General features: G+C 39.6%; 1 protein-coding gene across 11 annotated transcripts in view; it reads left to right on the forward strand.

Annotated features, from left to right (window-relative positions):
* Positions 1-2287: 2287 nt before the first annotated feature.
* mef2aa (myocyte enhancer factor 2aa) overlaps positions 2288-13045 on the forward strand; it is a 66623-nt gene continuing 55865 nt past the window's right edge. For 8 of the 11 annotated variants that reach the window (XM_004553224.4, XM_004553226.4, XM_004553228.4 and 5 more), the window contains exon 1: positions 6461-6613. The gene's annotated coding sequence lies outside the window, so the exon portion shown is untranslated. Of the gene's footprint in view, positions 2527-6460; positions 6614-8146; positions 8177-8930; positions 9130-13045 lie in introns of those variants that run through there. The other 3 variants (XM_004553222.5, XM_004553221.6, XM_004553223.6) reach the window with 3 other exon arrangements.

The raw sequence follows: 13045 nt of genomic DNA on the forward strand, positions 1-13045 counted from the left end.
TTTCACTGGAAATGGTGGGAATGAGAAGTGATGGCACCTGCTCACTGGCTTTGGCAATGTCAGAAACTCACACGTACACAGACACGCTCGCACACGTTTTTGCTTATGATGCAATCATCGAGTCAGAAAATCTGTGAAATTAGCCAACAGTGAACTGCCCGAGTACAAAATCATCATTTGCACTCATAGAAAATTAAAGATTTATTAAAAAAACAAACCCTGAAAGTACTTCGAATGTTTTCTTCTACTAATAAGTGAGATCCTTAGGTGGATGTTAAGAAAAACCCCCACAATATGTTTGTGAAATCACTCAGTAGTACGTGGCACTGTTAATCATTTGAGTCATTCCAGGTGATTAATTAAATTGATATTGGAGACAAAATGAATAATGGCAAGAGCAGATTAATTCCTGACCTTGTTCAATTTTTAATGAGCTCAGTACAATTGAGACTAAATTTCAGAAATGGAACTATAGACTTGTGTGAATATTGCAGATAATTAAAGCACTTGCATTATTATCCAAATCTCTGCACATCTGCTGGAAAAAGGGGGCCTATCAAGCAAACAAGACAGAATGGATGTTTGAGCTACTCCCCCTTGCAGCTGATAAGCATTCAGTAGTGCGATAAACAGAGACGAATACATTAAGAAACCCAAGAGACTGATAATCTCAAGAGGGATCATCAGCTCATCATAAGGACCTTTGTATGCTGTCGTTCTCTGCCTCAGGAACTGCTCAACAAAACTACTGCAGAGTGTCAAAGTTGTACAGAAGTGAGACATAACAAGCGAGAAACATCACAGAACTCTTGCAAAGTTATACCTGTCATTATTTCTATAGAGCAAATAAACCGAAACCGCAGCGTCTTGCTTTGCACAGAAAACATTTGATTGCTAGCTGACCATTAAGCCTAAGCGGGCACCTTTCTCCAGACCCACATTCACTGGAGTGCACGTATATCGTGTTAGCTACTCCGCTCTCCTCAGCAAACTTGTATCCTAAGGAATTTAGTTTCAAGTGTCACCTCTTCACATTAACAGTTGTCTGCTATTTGGAGCTTGAATGCCTTGGTTACTTTTAATTACAGTGGGTAATGAGAGAAGACTTTCAAACTGTGAGACACGGAGTATTTTTAGATCTCGATCTTGATTATCTAACACATTGCTGCGGTCGACTCAGATATGACTTTGTTGGAAGACTTTCTGTACCATTAATATGATTAAAATCAGTCTGGAGGAAAAGCTGTAGCACTTTGAAAAAAATATAATTTCAATCAATCGACACTTTTCTATGATGCTGTTAAATCTCTTCCGAGACTGAAAGTATTTTCATCTTATGCAACTCTGTTACTTTCACATTTAATAAATAAACTTATTTGGTGGTTATTTAAGAAGGTATACTACTGTTTTTCTAATGGTTGACTTATATATCAGAGTCATTATAAGTGTAGTTATTCAGTTATATCAGTGATATTCAGCATGACAGTTTTTAGCAGTGCATGTCCCATGACTAAGGTGTAATGCGCAGCGAGGAGAGAACCGGTGATTGGTGAGGAGTGTTGAGGGGTTTTAGAACTGTTGTTTTAATGAGCCTCAGATAATGAAATGTTATTTTAGATCCTTGTAGTCTGACTGCTGTCTTAGGAAATTGTGTGACTTTGAGTTCTGTTTGTGTTTTTCTCATTTACAACACAAGCATCTATTTCTTTCCTCGCGATCATAAGATAGATCAGACTTGACTTGTACGGCTTAATAAAGCTAGCTGCATGCATTTTTTAATTGGAGAGTGTCTGGGTCTATTTGTGGTCTGGCGCAATGTAAGTTGGAAATGCCAGCTGTCGGCATCAAAACCCTGCTGGAACAAACCATTATTTGGCATGTCCGTTCAGCTGGTTGAAATGCATCACTTGCTGTGTCATATGTGTAAAAAAAAAAAGCTGCTTAATTGATAAAGGCAAACAAACGTTTGATATATGAGAAAAATATTGTGACTTGTGACTTGTTTCACTCAAAAAAAACAAACTCTCTCATGAACTACATTAGCATTCACTCTTTAAAAAACTGTTTGTGTTAGAAAAAAATAGTTTTTTATTCTTATGATCCTTTTCACAGAGTAGGGGGTTTAAAAAAAAGTCCTCAACACCTTCATCTGTGAAGCTATGACTGACAGCTGTGGCTGGTCTAGAGAGCCGTGAGCCAAGCCCCATCACATAATGCATGCCCGACATGTCTATGTCCATCTGGGGTCCTACCCTTCAAACCACTGCCCCTTGCTCTGTGCCGGCAGAGAGACCAAGGGACAAGAGAAAGAACAGGGTGTGAAGACGGGCCTCGTAGGGCTCTGAGGGAAGCATCCAAAGCCAGCTGGTCTGGCTTTGAGGTAAATCAGTGGGTAGAGTGACACAAAGCAGCAGAAAGAAGACTTGTGGGCAGAACGGAAAGAAGAAAAAAGGAAAGTCAATGCTTGCAGAGGGAAAGGTGGAGATTGGAACAGCAGGTTCTGTGAAGGCGCATGTAGAACAACAGGTAAGACACAGGTGTCACAAAGGGCTTGAAGTCCTCACTCAGGATGTGAAGCGAAATGTGATGCTAATGTCATTTTAAGTTTTATCTCCCATCCAGGATAATATGGGTTGCACATAGCTTTTCATATATTAGTCTACTGCTTTTTATTGGATTAAACTGACACAGGTAATGCAGATCACTACAATGATGTTCTTCTGTATTCTTAATAGCAGAAGATTTTGTTGTTGTTTGTTCTTTTTTGCTAGCCTCAGTTTGAGATGATGGTAACACACGTTAACGCAAAAGTGCTGCTAAGGTGATATCTTAGAACTTAGATATATAAGAACTAGGGGTGCAATGATACTTGTATCAATATTGAACCGTTCGATACAGTGCTTTTGGTTCGGTACGCATATGTATCGAACAATACAACATTTTTTATTTGTTTTATCAACTTTTCTTCTGACGATGCTGTCTGTGTTGAGCGCTCAGTGGATCTGCGCCTACTCCGCCTAGGCTGCACTGTCGAGTGCAGATCCACTGAGCGCAGCACAAGCTAGCAAGACAGAAGCTAAGCAACATGGCAACTGCCTCAACGCTACCCGAAACTGAACCTCCCCCACCCTCATTCAGATCTGGCGTTTGGAACTATCTTGGTTTTCATGTGAAGCATGACCCTGGTGCATCATGGACAAAAGTAAAACAGTATATCGGATGTGTCACGCAATGCTCAAGCTGTGGGAACTAGTGCGTTAGCGCAGTTAGCTTGTTAACCTGTTGACGCTGTCCAGCCCCAAGCACGGGGTGATCCGTGGCAACTTGTTAACGGAGATTTGCCGCATTATGGCGTTAATGTCATTTTAACGAGATTAACGCTGACAGCGCTAGTGGGAACACAACGAATATGACAGCACATTTACACCGACATCATCCTAGTGCAAAGTGGAAGTAGACAAAAACAACAAGCACACATGCTACAAACTTTACCCGAGTCATTTAGACAGCAGTTAGCACATGAGTCTCCTTATGGGGACCTGATATGTTTAATATGCTGCTGAGAATATACCCCAGAAGAAGCGTATAGTATAGCTTTTATTTTGGAAAGAGTCATTTCTCTGTAATAAACTCTCTTTTCCCAAGATGAGTGATTTCTCGATCAGATCGATTAATTTTTTTTATTTTGTTGTTTCAGCAACATTAAATTTAAAAACTGTACTTTTGAGTTAAAATATATATTTATAATTTTAATAAATGATAATTTAAAAAGACATGAACATTTTGTTTGTATCGAAAAAATATCGAACCGTGACACCAAAGTATCAAACCGAACCATGAATTTTGTGTATCGTTGCACCCCTAATAAGAACCAGCTGGAACTCATAAAGGATCACGACAAAGCTGAAACAATGCTGATTTTTGTTTTGGTTATGAGATGTAATATTGTTGTACTAACAATGTAGTAGTACTAATCTTCTAATAACAGAATACCACACATGAGTCGCTAACAGATTCAGTCACTTTGAAAACATACATCATATATTATGTAATATATTATACCACTTTTATATGCTACAATATATCAAAGAGGGTTGAACTTTTACCACACAGACAACATAATAATACTTATTAAAGTACACAAAGTATATGTTCTTCTCTGTCTGGATAAAGAAAAGAAAAATCTTTTCAAAGATAGATCTCGCACCAGCATTGTTATAATATAAGCACTGCTGGGTGCAAAATATTCATTTTTTGCTATTGACTACAATTTTCAGCCATCCAGAAATTACAGGAAAGGCTTCAATGACTTCATCAAAGTGTAACAACTGCATGAATTGCTCATTAGACTAAAAGTACTTCAATATTTAACAATCACAACAGAACAAAACAAAACTTGCTAACCCTGTCATGTGGTGCTTATAAATACATAGTAAATTTGGGAAACACACAAAAAATAATAATTAAATGGCCTCCCACGAAAGAACAACCAGAAATGTACGTTACCTGGCAATATGATGTTATGATTTAAAATGCTAGCATGATTTTCAGAATCAAATGGTAGGGCAGTGTAAATCAACAGCTGTAGATAGAATGGAAACATTATTACTCCCTTTTTGTTTAAGGACTTATTCTAAAATTTAATTTCATCACTTTGGCTTTTTTTTTTTTTTTGGTTTTTTGGCACGGAGGGAGAAGTCTTGAGAAAAGTCTTGAGAAAGACAGGGTTTCTTTAGTGCTGATCCAATTCAGTTTAATAAGGTGGTGGGGGGTGGGGGATGTTGGAGCATATTCCAGGATACAGTGTGGACAGGTCACAAGTCCATGATAGAATGAAACTAACTGATTTGCCATTTAATCTGTTAGTTTGCTGTTTCTTGGCCTAATTATTCCAAGGCTGTGACATTTTGTGTTTTAATAGTTTTTTTTAAAGGTATGTTGACTTCTTGCTTTAGACTTATGAGGAGTCAGGAGGTCCCAGGAACACTAAACACAGCCTTTCTTTTTACAGCTCAAACTAACTGGTGACTTAGATAACACAATGCACCACAGACGAAACAAACACTAATCAACTTTGTACAAAACCCTCTCCGTCATTCCTGAATAAGTATAAAATGTTTCATCATAGCACCATCAAACCATACAGTGTGTTTGCAGAGATACAAAATTGCTGCTCTGACTACCATTTCTAAAGTATTTAGAGGAAGTGAAAACATTCAGACACTGAAAGTTTGGTTACTCCTTGTGATCTAAAATTGATTTTATCAGCTGTATATTAATAAAAATGTGCTACCCAAAAAGCTATTGTATATGAAAGAGTGATTCTATTCCTTCACAAATAGATAATGTAGTTTAATGTGTAAAACTTTTGTGAGACTTCTGGGTTTCACTCTTAGAAAGACTGAGGATTCAGGAAGTGGATCCTTTAATAAAGCAGCAAAACCACAAAAGGATATCAAGGACATTCTTTCATTTATGTTTTTAATCTTGGAGGGGAAAAGGGTTATTATGCTAACAAATGTAATTATTTTAAAATGAATAATTAACTTGTGTGAGGCGTAACCTGGCGTACCTTGTTAAGACAGAGTTTATGTTAACCTGCTGTTGGGTAGTAAGACATCAAGAAATAAATCTTATGCGATAAATCTATAAAGTAAATTGTAGCTAGAATAGTTTCTTGGTAAATACAGTCCAAGTTCGTATTTAAAATAGAAGAAAAGGGTCCTTCTATTCAGGCTCCATTTCAAACCAGAAAGCCCTGTTAGCTTCAAACAGCTTTAAACTGCCACATTTAATCGTAATAGCCACTCATTTGTAAATTTGCTCCAGAATCAAGTCTATCAAATCTATAATAAACGCATAATTGCAAGAGAAAATGACACCTGCCTCCAAACGCCAGTATAAACAGCGGGGCGGGCCACTCGCCACTACAGCCCCTGCTAGCCACACCTCCTGTGACGATGACCCCCGCAAATACACGTGACATGCCCGTATGGGAGTCACGAAGGTCCCGCCTTCCCGCTCCGATTAGCTGCTCACGGGGCGCTGCGAGTTTTCATCGGCCGACGGAACTGCCCTTCAAACCGAATTCCATCGCTGTTGTCTTAGAGATATGACGTCAAATGTAGTTTGTAATGAGGCCGAGGCCAGTGAGTTCGGAAAAGTAGCTTTTTAAATAAAAATGCGCCTTAAAGGAAGAGGAATTGAGGACATGCTTCTATAATTGTTTTCTTTGATTTTGTACAATTTTTTGAGGGGGTAGTTCCATGTCTGAAAATGAGCACAAAATGGATTAATGTTCACCTCACATGAATGTTGAAGTTTAAAAACAAAACACTGTTTAGACAGCTTGTTCTCTACATGTTTTGACGCTGTGTGTGAGAGAGATAGTGGAGAGAGAGAGAGAGGGAGAGAGAAAGGAGGGAGTGGGGGGCAGAGGCAGTTCGTCAGATGAGGGGAGGAGTCTCACTGACAAGAGGGAGACTGGCTTTTCTGAGTTTGTCAGCTCCCCCTAAAATAGCAGTCAGCGTGTAAATGTGAACTGAAATTACGTTTATCCACTGGAGTCACCGATATAGAGTGTCTATATACAGCGACTGACTTGGGAGTAAAGGTGAGTAACGGAAATAGAAACAATGTTGCGGAGTGTGGCAGCGATACTGTAGCTACAGTGAGAGTGAGTGTAGAAAAGCGCAAGAGGGAGACGTAGAGTGTGGATTTGGGAGACATTAGGAGACATCTATCTATCGTATCCTAATAACATGTAGCTTTTGCGAGAAGACAGCGTAAAAAGTGGCGTCATTTAATATAAGTCACACTTGGTAATTAGTCGCTTTCCGTGTCGTAAAATACCCAAGTGTCGTATTTTGGGAGGGTGTAGCTAGACGCGCGCGCTGTTGATATCTGTCAATTGTTAAAAACTTTTATAGGACTCATCTCTAAGCCGGTAATAAGTTGTACTAGAAGCTCGACTACATGGTCGGTTTGTCAATTGTGAGTCTTAAAACTCACACAGATTCTGACTTGTTGTCCAGAGTGTGAAATGATTAGCCATACTTTGTAAAACGGGCGAGTCTCCTGGGGGAAAATAGTAATCAGTGTGTATATAATAACACTGTTGAGCCATCACACTGACAACATCAGGCGAGCTCACACGGTGACAGTGGTAATAAAAAAGTTGTCTGGCGTGAGTTTACTGCAGATTGTATGTTTTCCTTAAACACCTAACCTCCTTTAATAAAAAAAAAAAAGTAAAATAAAATACATTTTATGTATGCAGGTATTTTTTAATTTGTAGATGTACAGCATTATAACGTGAATAAACAAACTTTTTCTTTCATTAGAGCAATTGGCATGATAAAAGTCAAAGCTGAGGTAGTTGCCTATATTGTATATGTATACATATATGTACTATATATTTTCATAGTTAGTTGAAATAGATGAAGGGATATGCGACTGGTTAAAACTGAAATATGCTCAGCCAAAGCGTGCCCAATCAAGTGAATTGATGTGAGATATTTTAGATGATCTTTGACCTTAAAGATTTCTCCCTGGTTAATAAGTTCACTTGAAGGTGACACATTTTATGCATTTAAGTGACAGGCATAGTGACAGGGGCATCGCACCTTTAAGTTAAGCTGCATAAGGATCTTTGGCCAGCGGAGATTGTGCGAGAGAACCTTTGCTGCCTGGTGTTTCTTTGAATCTCTGGCACTCTGGTGACCTTAACCCCTGGCCAGAGTGGGAAATGGCCAACGGTAACCTGACCTTCTCAAATGTTTCTAGTGTATGCTACACCCTGCATAGCTCATTAATATTGCACAGAAGGAGTAGTTTTTATTCAGTTGAAACTGAAAATAAGACTTGAAATTGTCCTGATTTTATAAGCTCATTCATGAGTGGATCTACTGTGTGGAAAATATTTGGTTGTGCTTCACATTTGAACGTATAAACTGCCTTTTGTGTGGATAAAACCCAGCAAAATCAAACTTATGTTTTGCCGTGTTGAAAAAAAAAACCCCTCTGTATGTTGCATGCATATATAAAGCGTGACTTTGTCTTTACCACAGTTGTAACTATTTTACTGCTTACAGTATATTACCCCCTTATCAGGTTGAACTAATGACAAATTTCATTGTTTTTCTAGGGGCACGAGTTGTTACAGCAGCATTAAAGGGTACTTGCATTTTCTCACTGTCCTTTTTGTGCTACCGCTACTCTGAAAGCATGCACGTTACCGTACCAGCTGGTTGCCAGTGATTTCTAAAGCAAAGCATTAAAGCACCCTCCAATCTGCAGTCATTAGCTTCTGTGCTGCCCCAGGCCTCGCCAGTAATGGGCCTTGTTGCTCATGATCTACATCACGTGACCTCCTGTGTCTAATGTGTGGATGAGGGATTTTTTCATCGTGCTGAAATGAATATCATTTTAACAATTTATGTCATGTATTAGTCAAAGGAATGAGTATGAAGGCACAGATAGGGCTGCCGTAAATGTCTTTCTCACGTGCGCTGTGAACTGTTGCACTAACCTCAGAGACCTCAAATGTTCTATAGCGTCCATTAGACAAGCACACAGAAAGCTTTGATAATATGAGAGTTTTGTCCTGTATTTATTTAATCGTTATGGCTGGTATTGCACAATGACTACCAGTGTTTAGTAACTGTTTTAGCCTTGTTATATGGGATGTTTGTGTGCCCCTGCATGCCTGTGTAAATGTGCGTAAGCGCTTGTTTGCGTCTCAGCACAAGTTCTCAGTGGAAAGGGAGAAATGAGAGGTGGTGACGGTGCGAGGAATGGGCAGCTGCAGCATCTTTTACTGCACTCCTCATCCCACTTCAATCTCAGTGTCTCAGCTTCTCCTTCCAGGAGAAATGTGGAGTGTGTGGGCGAGTCGGATCTGCAATTAACGCCGGTTGTCAGAAGGAGAATGCTGGCGTTTACACGATGCCTCTGAATCACTGAGTGAAAGTCTTTTCTCCTTCACTCTCCTCCTCCCAGGACATTTTTTTTTCAAGGAGGACAAAACAGCAGAGAGCTGAAAGCCAAGGATGCATTGAATAAAAAATAAGAGATAGAAGCTGAACATTCTTGGCCCGTTAAAGAGGATAGTGTTTCTCTGGTTGTTTGGTAAGCCAAGCTGTTCTTTTATGCTGCAGATTTCTTAAGAAAATTAAGGCCCTTATGGCTATTATAGTATTATACAGTGTAGTTTGATTGCTATATTTATTTGAAATTTCTTGCATGGTTATTTACCTGTCTGTGTTTTGAATCCCTAGTTTTATTTTGTGAATCCTTGAAGTTGTGTCTATACCAGGCTAGTTATTAACTTTAAACTCATTATACTGTGTTCTCTAGCACCCCCAACACCGCTCCAGCTGTGTGAGTTGGTTTGGTCCGTTAAACTTGCTACAAGATACTGAGTCTGTTCACTGACGGCAATTAGCTTGAGGCGACACTTTTTTTTAACGCACAGTTGTCTTTTCTCTGTTTTTCTTCTTTGCACGGCTATCGTTCTTTTAAATTTGTGGTATGCTTTTTTTTCTTTGCAAGAACTTGAATTAATATCTATGTTTAAAAGAGTCAGATGCATAACAATAATCAGTCTTCCTAACTAAAACATCTTAGCGTGATTCATTGTTTGTTGGAACTCCTTACTGGAGCTGTATCATCAGCATGGAGATTCCAGCGTTCCTCTGTGAGACCTGGAGGTTGGATGCAGAATCTTGAGCCTGGGAGATAATGTTTTAGGCTACAGCTAACTGTAGACTGCTCCCAATGGACTCTTAATTGTTATTATAAATATATACATATAATTACTCATGTTTAGTTACATGTTTTCTTTTAATTTTGTTAATGCTAATCAGATCAGATGTCTGATAAATTCTGGACTGTGGGAGTCACTATGGGTCTTTGGTTAGTGCCGGTGCCTTACTTTAAAGACAGAACATTCATGTGTTGTGACCGTGAACCACTGATATGGGCATGAACTAGCACTGGGTGACTGACAACAGCAACTTGCGTGAAGTATCTGACTGATTAAAATACACAAAATAAACCGAAATTTAATTAAGACATCACAAAGCCCACTGGCAAAACTTGTGCTAAGGTGCTGATAAACAATATAAAATTATTTAGAAAAATTATTTTAAAAAAATCATAGCTCTTTGATTGAATGCTTACATTTAATTGACAGTTATAAACTATGCTCATCATCTCTAGTATTTTTTAAAGCTCTATAACAGCTCAGAGGGTGAAGGCATTACTCACTGAGGTACTGTTTGTATAGCAAGACAGCTAGCAGTGACCTTTCAACTGTCCTGCCCTTGACTGAGACCTCTGGTGGTAAGCCACCCTTTTGGCTCACTCAGCACATGTGCTGCTGAGCAGGGCAGAGCAGCTTAAGGCCGCACCGTCTTTTCCTGTCTCTCCTGCTCTTTCAAACAAGGCCTGGCTGGAGGTCTCTTCACCTCTGCAACCTGGACCACACAGGAGACTCAGCAGGAAGATCCTCACACAGAGCCACACTGTAATGCTGTCAGCCTGCTTTTGCCACTGTACCCTGTCAGTTTATTTGTATCCATAATGCAAGCAGACTATAATGGTGAAGAATCAAGTCTTAATGTTTTTTTTTTTTAAATTATGCTATTGCTTTTTTTTAAACTCAGAATTTCTTGGTTTCTTGGGTTGTGGCTACTGTGTTAAGCATAAACTGGCCTTCCACAGTTGGTGTGGTTTGGGAGGGTAGACTGTGGAAGCATGTGCTAGAGCAAAGGTGATGACTTTAACAAGTCAAATCATTTAACACCTTTAAGATGCCTCCTCGCCTCTTTGACTTTCTGGACTGCACGAAAAACCACAGAATCACACTGTGCTTCATTTCTGAAGTGAGTGAGCCAAACTCAAAAGACGTAGAGCGAAAACATGCGCGTCCCGTGCTTTCAGTCAGTATTTTTCACCTTGTTTTCATCTTGTTGTCCTGCATGGAGACCTAATATTAGTCAATGATGTAGCTAAACAATATCATGTACAAAACTAAGCTGAAGTTAAGAAAGACATGTCTTTGCTGAGTTGCATTTTAGCCGCATCTTAATGAGACTTTTTGAAAAACACATAAATCAAAGGAATATATTATAATATAATTTACTAGATCAAAAGATCTCCCATGATTGCTAATATACCCCACTGTATTGAATTACTCATGCTCTACTGTAGATCTTAAAAAGCCTCTCTCGCTGGAGATTTAACTTCTCTGTCTTTGTATAGAGGCGATGAAGTAGAAGCCTCATCAACAGACAAACAATTGAACTGTGTGCAAAGTAAAACTCTCTTCAAAGTCTGCTGTTGTCTAAGTGATGGAGGTGTTTACTGTGCTGTTAGAGAGGGCTAATATAGGCTCTTTGATTCATCAGTTACAGCCACTTAATCTAGCCGTCCATTAGGTTACCAAAAATAAAAGTCGAATGCATTAAAAAGTGTTTATCAATAGCTGGTGTATTCATTACAGCTGTGAGACTTAGGTGTCACAGCTCATACACAAAGCCCATTGACTAAAAGTTCAGTAGCTTCTGGGAAGGAACAGTTGGATCTCCTGCAGCTGGACCGGCCCTGTGGCCAATTCATCTGCAGGAAGAAGGCCTTGTCTGTAATATCCTTGTTTTTCTGTCTGTCTGAGAAGCTTTATGAACTAGAACAGCTGGGGGGATGTGATTCCTCCTATTATTCTCCAGCACACATCAGCCATATGAACAGGGAAAGGAAGTGACCCCAGCCCCCTCTGCTCTGTGGAAGCTGCTCCGGTTCACCGCAGGGCTCTGACTTACAGTTTAAAGTTGTCTTCCTCTCTGCTGTTTGAGCACAGCTATAGCACCATGAACATTGCAGTGAGTTATGCATTTGAGTTTCCAAACCATTGTGCACTGAGTATGTTTTTCTGTAGATTCAGGATGATGAGATTGTCTTTTTTATGTTGCCCACTTAAGTTAAAGTGCAAGTCTGGCCGAGTTCAATAGTTACATATCATTTTACTTCTGAAATCATCCAGAAAATTAAATATTACTTTTTCTTTCTTGTACATAGTCAGGCCATGTTTTCTTCTTTTCTTTCTTTTTTTGCATTTTAATTCAGTCAAAACTTGTCCCTTTAAATCCAGGGCATTCAGAAATGATTGTCTTTGCATCTCCAGTCTCCAAATCCCAGCTCTTCATAGTGTGACTGTGATTGCAAGTGAGGTGTTGAGTCTGCCCGCTGTTTGTGCGTCTGCCCGTCTGTCCTCTTCCTTTCTCCCAGTCCACTTTCCATCTGTGTGCTGTGGGCTGCCGATCTAGGTGAAAATAGTGTAGTGTTTCCACTGGCTGTTGCCATCCTGGATTCATGTCAGACTGGGTTGTTCTTTACTTTGTTTCAATCCTCCTCTGAACCTCTGTCACTGGTCCAGCTTACAGAGGTGTTCACAGCGGGTATTGCGATTAGGGAGGTCGGGATTCATCATGAGCCGCTGGCCCTGGGATAGAGGGCCTGAGGCAATTAGCTATTTGAAGCTGGGACACAGTGCCAGAGCCTCTCCAGGAATCTTTCTGTTTCCTGGAGAGACAAGTTGTGCGAAGGCCTTTGGGGTCTTTCTGTCTTCCCCTTCTCTGTCTCTCTCTGTGCATGTTTGCACACAGTGTTCATGTGACAGCTAACACATATCATCTGATCTGGGAGAAACTGTAGGCTATAGCTCGTGAAATACCCATTTCATTATTTGCTCAGTGAATGATAATCATTCATGTCAATACATATCAGACTAGAATGGGCAGATCTGCCTTGCACATTTTCAGGAAAAGCCTCATTAAAACTGATGTTTACTGTCATTCACAAAAGCAAAGTGATAACGTGAGTGATTATTAAAAATGAAAACTGTCACCCACTGTGACCTGAAGGAGCCTTAACAACATGAAGCACTATGACAAAATGATTTAGCAAAACCTACTTTTTTCTCTCACACTTCCATCATCTCTCAGCCATGTGGTACGGAGAGATGAATGAGCAGTTTCATTATTTT

The sequence above is a fragment of the Maylandia zebra genome, linkage group LG7, assembly GCF_041146795.1.
Source record: "Maylandia zebra isolate NMK-2024a linkage group LG7, Mzebra_GT3a, whole genome shotgun sequence".
Lineage (NCBI taxonomy): Eukaryota > Metazoa > Chordata > Actinopteri > Cichliformes > Cichlidae > Maylandia > Maylandia zebra.